The following is a 9,566-nucleotide window of genomic DNA, read 5'->3' on the forward strand; positions in this document are numbered from 1 at the left end:
CTTTTATCATTATTATTATTTTCCCTTCCTTTTCTGTCCTATTAAACTGTCTTTATCACAACCCACGAATTTTACCTTTTTTCCAATTCTCTCCCCCATCCCACTGGGGGGCAGTGAGCGAACGGCTGCGTGGTGTTTAGCTGCCTGCCAGGTTTAACCACAACAGCAAGATGATGCTCACCAACATTTTTTGCAAAGAAATCTCTTTCTTCCAAACCTTAGCAATGCCCCATGACAGCAGGGTGTAGGTTTGTTTCTTGTTTGTTTGTCTGATTTTCTACTTTTGTGTTACTATTCAGATGTCTTTTATCTTCCTGGTTAAGAAAACAAGCATGTAAATTACACCAAACTGCACTGCACAGCATAAACAATTAGATTTTAAAATGTTTGCTCAGAACTGACTTTTGCAGAGCACACTCTTCCCTTTCACCCCTGCCCCCTCATGTTGTACGTGAACACCTATGGAAATAAATTCAGAAAGTAAAGAGAGAGAAGTTAAACTAATTCAGTGAAATGCAACATTTCATGTGAAATTTGGAGAGCACAGCACCTGAAACTCTACTTACATTAGCTGTCCTGTGGTCCTGTGGTTGAGGCTGGTTTGAAGGCAGTGTGTCACCTGCTTAGGTGACATTTTGTTCTTTTAAAGGCTTTCATGCTCCTGTATACTATCAAAATCTTCTCTTTATTTCTTCTCCAGGGAAATGCTCTCATGGGCACTGTAGTAGCTTCTCCTCTTCAATTATTTAGTAAGTGTATAAATTAAAGTCAGTAGTTTGAACATTTGTTTCTTAAGTACATCTTAGAGAAATCCCTAGTTTCTCATTACTTCAGTAACTGGTGCTAAAACTGAGAATTAAATGCTGAGGTGAGAGATCTGAACTATCTTCAAGGCTGTTTATGCCAAGTGGAGTTTAATGATAGTGTCTTAATCCTCCAGAGCAACACGTGTGATATTGACCTATATGGGCAAAAGTATAGCATTGCATTTAAAAAAATGGTACAGGGAATTCCCTTCTTCACTGTCAAGACAGATACATATAAGCAAACAGGGAAATCTTTCCAAGCATACTGGTTATTCACTAAGGAGCATAGAGTGGAAGGATTAATTCTAGTTGTAGAGGAAAGATAGGTGCCGAAATCAATCATAATTACTGTAGTTAATTGACAGGTTAAACATAGGACAGAGGTAAGTTGAGACTGCAACAATATGTATTTACTGTTTATGCAGCAAAACCTGCAATTTAGTCTTTATTTGTTGTTGAAATGAATGAGTCTTATCATTGATAACAATTTTAGGCCTGTAATTAACAGCAGACTGTGTATAGGAATACAAAAGACTTCTCGATTTCAAACTTGACTGTGAAAAGTGGGTATTTTTTGTAATGACTACTGGTTTTGGGGGGCTCAGTTAATCATTCTCCTTTGATTTTATTCCTCATGAATATGGGCTCTTGTTTATAAATGTCTTTGGAAATCAGTTGAGTTATATGTGAATGCCTCTTACTTAATGCTAGGAAAAGTCTGTCCTTGACTCAGTATCCTTGTTATTCTGTGCTCTGCTCTGTGTCAGTCGTGCGCTGGACACACCTGGCAGGGTTTGGGCAGGGGGCTGCAGGTGTCCTGCGTGGGAGGCCATGATCCGCATGTGCCACTCATGAATGGTCCCAACTGGCTCCAATGCCAATGGGAACAGGCCTGCAGCCCATCGGGGATCCCTGGTGCCCTGACCCTGACATATTTAAGAAAGAGCTGCAGCCACTGTGGGGAGAGGACATATGAGGAAATAGGTGAGGAGAAATGGATGGGCCATTGCTGGGGTCATGGTTGGGGACATGGCTGGAGACACACTCTGGCAAGGATGTGCTCCCTGCCAGAGGAGGGACTGTTGAGGGACCATGGCTGTGGGTGACCCACACCAGGGAGGGGACACTCCCATGGGACTGCAGCCATGGTCAACCCACACTGGGGGAGAGGGAAACAAGGAAGAAGCCATGAGCAGTGAAGGAAAATGAAGCAGAGTGGCAGAAAGAAACCATGTCACACACAGCCCCAACCTCCTGCTCTGGCCCTTGCCTCAGCAAAGGGACTGAGGGGACCTAAGTGTAAACAAGCAGCAAAAACCAAGGGGACGTGAGAACAGGGAACGGGGAGGAGAAGTGTTGGATTGAAGTTAGCCTGGGGAAGGTGGACGGAGAGTGTTTCCCTAAGTGTTTGTTTAATTGTTTATGTTTTGGTGTTGTTTTTTTTTTCTCAATACCCAAAACAGTCATCAAAAGTTTGTTTTAACTGTCAGTAAATTAAATTAAGTAAAATTCCCTGAGTTGGTACTGTTTTGGCCATGACACCAACCTCTCAAAAAAAAAAAAAAAAGAAGGTAGGGCCCAAAGAAAGGAGGCCACAAAAGATGCCAATGGTCTCTCCATAAAACCAGCATCGTTAATTTCTCTACTCAGTTTTATCTGTCCCCATGCAATGAAGCAGGATCTAGTGTGCTTTCTGGAAGTACTGCACTTTGACCTTCACCAGCCTCTTTTGTGTCACCACAGACCCCATGGACCCAGCACAACACCTCTGACAGTACAGGGTATCTGCAGCCAACGACTGCTCTGAATAACTCAACAAATGTTTCCCTCTCCAGCAAAGGCATGTTGTGCCATAATCCTCCCATTTTGCTACTCCTTTCTCATCTTCATCACTTAGCTTATTTCCTCTGGCACTTCCTACTTTCCATGTTTTTTATCCTCAGTTCTCTTCTCTACCTGCAGATTTCTTCACCTTGAACTGTACCAGCTATGCCCTTCCATTCCCTACTTTCTCAGCTCTACCAGCAGTCCCTCTCTCTTATCTGCAGAAATGATGCTATTTTTGTTGTTGTTGTTAAATCACCTTCATTTTCAATCCTTTCATCTTCTCAGACACCTCAAATACTCCTTAGCTGAAAATGGGACAGGTATACATCATCATGAGCCATTCAAAAGGTATACAGCGACTGCTGAACCTGCTTTTAATAATTTGTCTTGCTTCTTACTCCCTCTTCTTTCTCCTTCTTTTTCTTTGTCCAGAGGATCCTCTGGGATTTCTAAAGAAATAAAGGCAGAAATCACACTCTTTCACCTTTATTACCTAGAATAAGGTATTATTAAGACCTAAGACCCTAGAAGGGTCTTAAAATGTAAAATACCAGTTGACCAGTATATCAGATGGAAAAAGGACATGCAATACAGATCTAGAGAAGGTTCCACTGTCTGCCTGGAGAAAATAAGCGTTTTGCCCTTGATTAGTTGCTTGGCATGAATGCATGTCTTCTTGGCTGAACTTTTGTTGCTGTGGCCAGTTCCTGGGACTCAATGAGTTGCCTCAGGCAGGGGCAGTGCATGAAGCCTAACACTCTCCAACCAGCAGGACCTGGTTCCTGTCTGCCTGCTAATTATCTAGCTGCATCTAGAGAGTTTCATTTTGTATCTCCTCAATGGTCAGATTTCCACTTCCTGGTCTTCCCTTCTTCTGAGCAGGAATAATAGCCCTGTAAGTACTTTTTTTAATGGAATGACATGATTTTCATCTGTCCTTATTGTATTTTATGTTTGGGTTTTTTTTTCTGATTGGACATATTCAACAATAAGATCTTGGATTTTCCCAACCTGAATTATCCACACATCCTAGGGAGAAAAAAAAACCACAGAAATATGGCACTGCTGTCATTGCAAGTAATTGTTTCACAAGGCAGTAACAACTGTAAAAGCCCCAGTGCACTGTGTGTTAGTAAAGCAAATTAAGCCAGAGGAACATGCTTCCACACAGAAAACAATGGCATCAGGGTGAGGGAAACAGGTGAAAACAGGAGCCTTCTGTGAGGCTGCTCTCATAAAGCAGCTGCTAAAAAAACTGATTAAGCATTGGGATATAAGTCTTACTTTCCACCGAGTCAGTAAGAGGTTTTTGCTGTGAAGGTCCTGAGCTGTCATCTGATGTTGATTTAAAGAGACACATGATTACCCACAAAGTGAATAATAATGTGGCATTATTCCCTGAGGTATAAACTCCCATAGCAATCAGAAAAGAGAGAGAGAGAATAGGAGGCTACTGTATAACTGAGGGAGTGCAGTGCTGACAGTGGTGTATATGAAGTGAAGCTGACAGCAGTTTCATTTTGGAGTTGGCTGCACTGATGTGTCTTGGGTAGTTCCCAGTCCCCATCTCAGTTGTCAGTACCACCAGTCGGTCCTGAGCCTGTCTCTCTCCTCCATATTCTTCCCTGTTTCAAGCCCCAATTTACAATTAATACTTTAAATTAGCCCGCTAATGCTTACTATGCCTTATTTAAAAATGTCAGCAAATGGACTACAAGAATGATCATTGTTTCATGGCCATGTTTTTTCCATTAGCTTAAGAAGAATGACTGCTTTATTGCAGGTTACCGTTCACTTTTCTGTGTTTCTCTTCTCTCTCTCTCTCTCCTCTTCCTCTTCTCTTTCTCCCCATATCTTTCAGTGTCAATACTTTATAAATTATAAACAACATTCCTGTTGCAAGAAAGCTAGTTACTGCTTATCTTCTGGGCTGGCACTGAGAAAACTTATATAAGGAAATGGATGCGAAGGAAAGAAAAGCTAAGGATGAAATACTGTTAGAAAAAGAGGAAGATGAAAAAAATAAGCACCTTAAAAATATTTCTGTCTCTGCTCTCCTTACCTCCACTCTTCAAAACATATACTCTCGGGTACTTCACTAATGAGTAAATTTCTCTGTGACATACTCTGGACACAACAGGAATTTTTTGAATGGATATTTATTATTGTTATATTTAACTAAAGACCTTTGTGTCCATATTTTAATTAAAAAATTACTCAAGAATTCCATGAGATTCTGTCAGCTGTAGTAACCTCATATCTTGTCATTACCACAGTCATTAACATACATACCTATCAGTCTTTCCTTTTACCAGCAAAAAAATGGCCATTCTTTTACACATCAAAGGAAATTTAAGTAGAGGAAGATTATTATTCTTACCTTTAATTCAGGATCTTTGTATATCACCATGATTACAGCTTTTTGCACAAATCCATATAAGGTGGAGATCTCTTGTAGATTAATTCTGTAGATTAGTTCTCTCCAGTATATGCGAAAGAAGGAATAATATTTCACTTATTTCATATATCATTCCTATAGACATGGTCTATACCAGGTCAAGAGAGGTATAAAGTAAACTCTGGCTTAAAAAGGGGGGCCATAAGCACATAGGATTCTGATGAGGCTGGAGCTACTACTTGCCTCAAAATTTCATGTAGACAATTTATACATTTTCTCTTTTTATTTTGGAGTTGTTTAGCCTGCAAGTTTCATCCAGTTATACAGCTTAGTTAATGGTTTTGCATATTCTCTGCTGTCAGTCATAAAGGAGTGTTACACAAAGGCTAATAATAATAATTTTGGCTTTCTGTAGTTCTTCTACACCCTTGAAAGAGTTCAGATTTTCCCCTGGCATTCTTAGTGCTTGAGTTATGTTGAGACAGTGTGCAATGAAGGGTTATTGTTATTAGCAGCTATAACTTTTGTTGCCTTGGTTTTGTGTATTTGCTAGGAAAACTTTTTTAACCAGTGTTGCCAAGGAATGAATTTGACCTGTTTCATAGTCTTTTCACCCATTATAGACAGAATTCTCATTAAATGCCTGATATTTTTATTCCTGAAGCATCTTGGTGTTGCTGGAAGCATATCAATTGATAACAGAACACCTTTAAAATAAATTCAGTATTAAATAAACACCTGCTTATTAAATCTGTAGCTTGCTCTATGCAGTTCGGTAGCAGATGCTGCTGATGATAATGATACAGACTGACAGGTAACTTAGATACTAATGGGCTGTACTACCAATGAATCTGGATGCTCTAGAAGATTACATGTCAAAATAAACTCTGTATTTCTCTCTGAAATAAAACAAACCCTATCTGCATGGAGGACTGAAAATTTTTTGGTTTAAAACAATGCTAAGATCCAAACCATTATCTGATATTTAAACCAGACTGAATTCTCCAAGGATTCTCGCTTTTCTTGAGCCTTTTATTTTCAGATGTGTACTCTTGCATAAAAGGATTTCTGGTCAAGGGAAATGAAATTTCAGAAGCACAGGTAGGAAATGGAGTTTGTTGTGATAATACTGAGCTGTCTAGATAAACCGAGAGATGCTGTTAGTCTTTTGCAAAAGGCTGACATGAGATGTCTAGACCAGACAAGTTTATACAAATGCCTAAAGTGAAACCGGAGTCAATATTTCTTTTTTTTTCTATGGACACAGGAATAGCTTGAAAGTCATAGGAAAGGTGAGTAAAATTAAATTTTTCTACCTAAGAATTAGGCCTCCGTGCTTTGCCACATTGCCAAAAAAATGTGTGGTGTGATCACTAAGGGTGAATAGAATAGAATAGAATAGAATAGAAGAATTAGGCCTTTGCCACATTGCCAAAAAAATGTGTGGTGTGATCACTAAGGGTGAATAGTGAATAGTGTACAACGATCATCTAGTCCATCTGCTAGTGTGACCTCTAAGAGGAGATTGTGAATCAGGAGAAAGCTCAGAGCAGAGTCAGGTTTTCATTTGTATCCCTGGCATAAAGGACACTGCCACTGGAAGAGAACTCCACTTGCTTCTACCCCGATACAGCTTCTGCTCTGCATCTCTTACTCCCTCAGTAGCCTGTAATGGCAGCAGCCACCCACTTCGCTTCGAGGTTTTTGCCATTAATGAGAATGAGTTGAGTCTGTTGACAAACACAGTTCCTTACTTCAACTACATCTACAGGCAGCCCTGAAAGTATTTTCGATGCCCAAAATTCTGCTTCTGTGCATAAAGCTAAAGACTGGATTCGTCTTAAGAAAGAAGATAAAGCAATTAAATATTGTCTCACAAGGAGCCACTAACAGCTAAGAACCTAAGTGTCTTGGAATAAAAGGGAAGGTCCTTACATGGATAAGTAATAGCATAAAAGCCTGTAAAATAAGCATAGGAATAAATGTTCATGTTTTCTGTCGTGGTTTAATCTCAGTCGGCACCTGAGCACCACCCAGCCGCTCGCTCACTCCCCCCCACCCGGTGGGATGGGGGAGAGAATTGGAAGAGCACAAGTGAGAAAAACTCGTGGGTTGAGATAAAAACAGTTTAATAATTGAAATAAAATGATAATAATAATAATACACAAATCAAGTGATGCACAGTGCAATTGCTCACCACCCACCGACCGATGCCCAGCCAGTCCCCGAGCAGCGGCCCCCCCGGCCAGCTTTCCCCAATTTATGCACTGAGCATGACGTCACATGGTATGGAATGTCCCTTGGGCCAGTTTGGCTGTGCCCCCTCCCAGCTTCTGGTGCACCTCCAGCCTTCTCAGTCGGTAGAGCATGGAAAACTGAAAAGTCCTTGGCTAGTGTAAGCACTACCTAGCAACAACTAAAACATCGGTGCGTTATCAACTTTGTTCTCATCCTAAATCCAAAACACTGTACCAGCTACTAGGAAGGAAATTAACTCTATCCCTGCCGAAACCAGGACATTTTCCAACAGAGATTTGCAGTGAACCTGTGTTTTTCAGAATATTCAGTTATGATTTGGAAAATGATATGGGAAGTAAGGTGAAAAAGTGTCCTAATAATGTAAAGTGTTAAAGTAAGAAAAAGGCTGTGAGAAACTGCGAAAGGGCTGCCTGAGTCAGCTGGGGACAAAATGGCAGAAGAATGTCAATGTAGATGAATGTGAAATGATGTGCAGAGAACTCCTACCCTGAAACCTATCTTTACCTATGCAGTGATGTAGCTTAACTACATCAGGAATGACATCTTGGAGTTGTAATAAATAGCGTGTGAAAAAATTATATGAACTCCATGCCCAGTAGCAGTCGGAAGCAGACAGGATATTAGAAATTATTAGGAAGAGAAACATGATAGAAATACCACTATGTCTTTATTTAAAATCATGGTGCACTAACATCTGTTATACTCTGCACCATTCTTGTTTTTTTCTCCTCAAAAATATTACACCTTCAAAGTGTCCAGGGAAGGGCAGTAAGAATGATCAAAGGTATGAAATAGCTTCAAGTGAGTGAAGAACTGGTATTCTTCTGTCCTATAATTATACTCTTCCCAAGGCATTTCCTATGGGCTTCTGTTGGGGACAGGATGTTGAGCTGTGTGGACCTTTGATGTGGCCTAGTGTGGCAGTGCTTTGGTTCTGCTGCGTGTTGTGGAGGGAGGAGTATGGTACCAGGGCAAACTGACAGAATTAAATTCCCCTGAAACACAGTATCCACCACTGCTTTCCTTTGAAGAAGTGCAGCTCTCCTTCTATAAAGGAGTGAGAGTGCATAAGGCTGTAAAGGAATTCAGATCAAGCACTGCCTCATCCTGAGGTGTTCAAACACACACCTTCCATCTCTAAGGGAATTTCCTCCCTAACAGGCTGGAATTAAACCTATTCTCCAAATAAATATTTAATCTGACTTTTGAGTTGCATTTGGATATGTCTTCATTAGCAAGCAGCACAGCAGAATAGGAACAGATCTGCACAGTGAGGCAAGAGGAACCCAGTTTATGTGCCAGAGACGGCTCCAGGATGTGAACCACAGCGTGGTAAGGGAGACAGTGGAAGGTTTCATTTCACAGCCATAACCCTGATACAACACTACATGCTAATATGGACATACTCTACCGGAATCTAGTTCTCAGCCCTGTGAGTGAGCAGACTAGACATTAACAGGAGATTGACAATCCTTATGCTCCTTTTCTCCAATACAATAACTCTTCAGGTGGGTTTTTTTTGCAGTACAGCAAAATTTGAACAGAAGGAGGGGTGCAGAATCGTCTGTAACCAAGTGTCTAGGACAGTCACCACAGGATGACGATATGGGTTTGAATGCCTTTGGACTGAGAATAGCGCTGATCAGTGGAGTGCTTGTGAGGTATTGCACTACTACCATCAACCTCTCCTCTCAACCTCTTTTAGAATAAAGGTGTAATCCCATCTCTACTGCCAAAAAGGCATTTTAGGCAACAATGACTAGGTGTTTATGAATCCTAAAGGGGTGCAGGAAGCCCTCTTACCTTCTTCCTAAGAGGGTAGAACTGCAAGACACTTCAGTTTTTTCAGTGTTTTTTAACATCTAGTTCTAATGCCTGTTAAATCCTTCTCTGAGGTGCATAACTTTTCCTAAAATTACATATGGAGTTAATACTTACACTCAGCATAAGAAACTAGATTGTGAATTTCACCTTACAGTGGTAGAATAGAGCCTTTCTTTGTCTTAACAAACAGGAAATAATAATAAAAAAATGAAAATAAAGTTCTGCCAAGGTCTTTCTCTCATATTTGAAATAGAATCATAGAATCACAGACTAGCTTGGGTTGGAAGGGACCTCTAAAGGTCCCCCATCTTTTATAAGCCCCCTTTAAGTACTGATAGGCTGCAATAAGGTCTCCCTGAAGCCTTCTCTTCTCCGCTGAACAATGCCAACTCTCTCAGCCTTTGTTCATAGGAGAGGTATTCCACACCCCTGATCATTTTCATGGCCCTCTT

The sequence above is a fragment of the Aptenodytes forsteri genome, unplaced genomic scaffold, assembly GCF_000699145.1.
Source record: "Aptenodytes forsteri isolate BGI_AS27 unplaced genomic scaffold, ASM69914v1 Scaffold45, whole genome shotgun sequence".
Lineage (NCBI taxonomy): Eukaryota > Metazoa > Chordata > Aves > Sphenisciformes > Spheniscidae > Aptenodytes > Aptenodytes forsteri.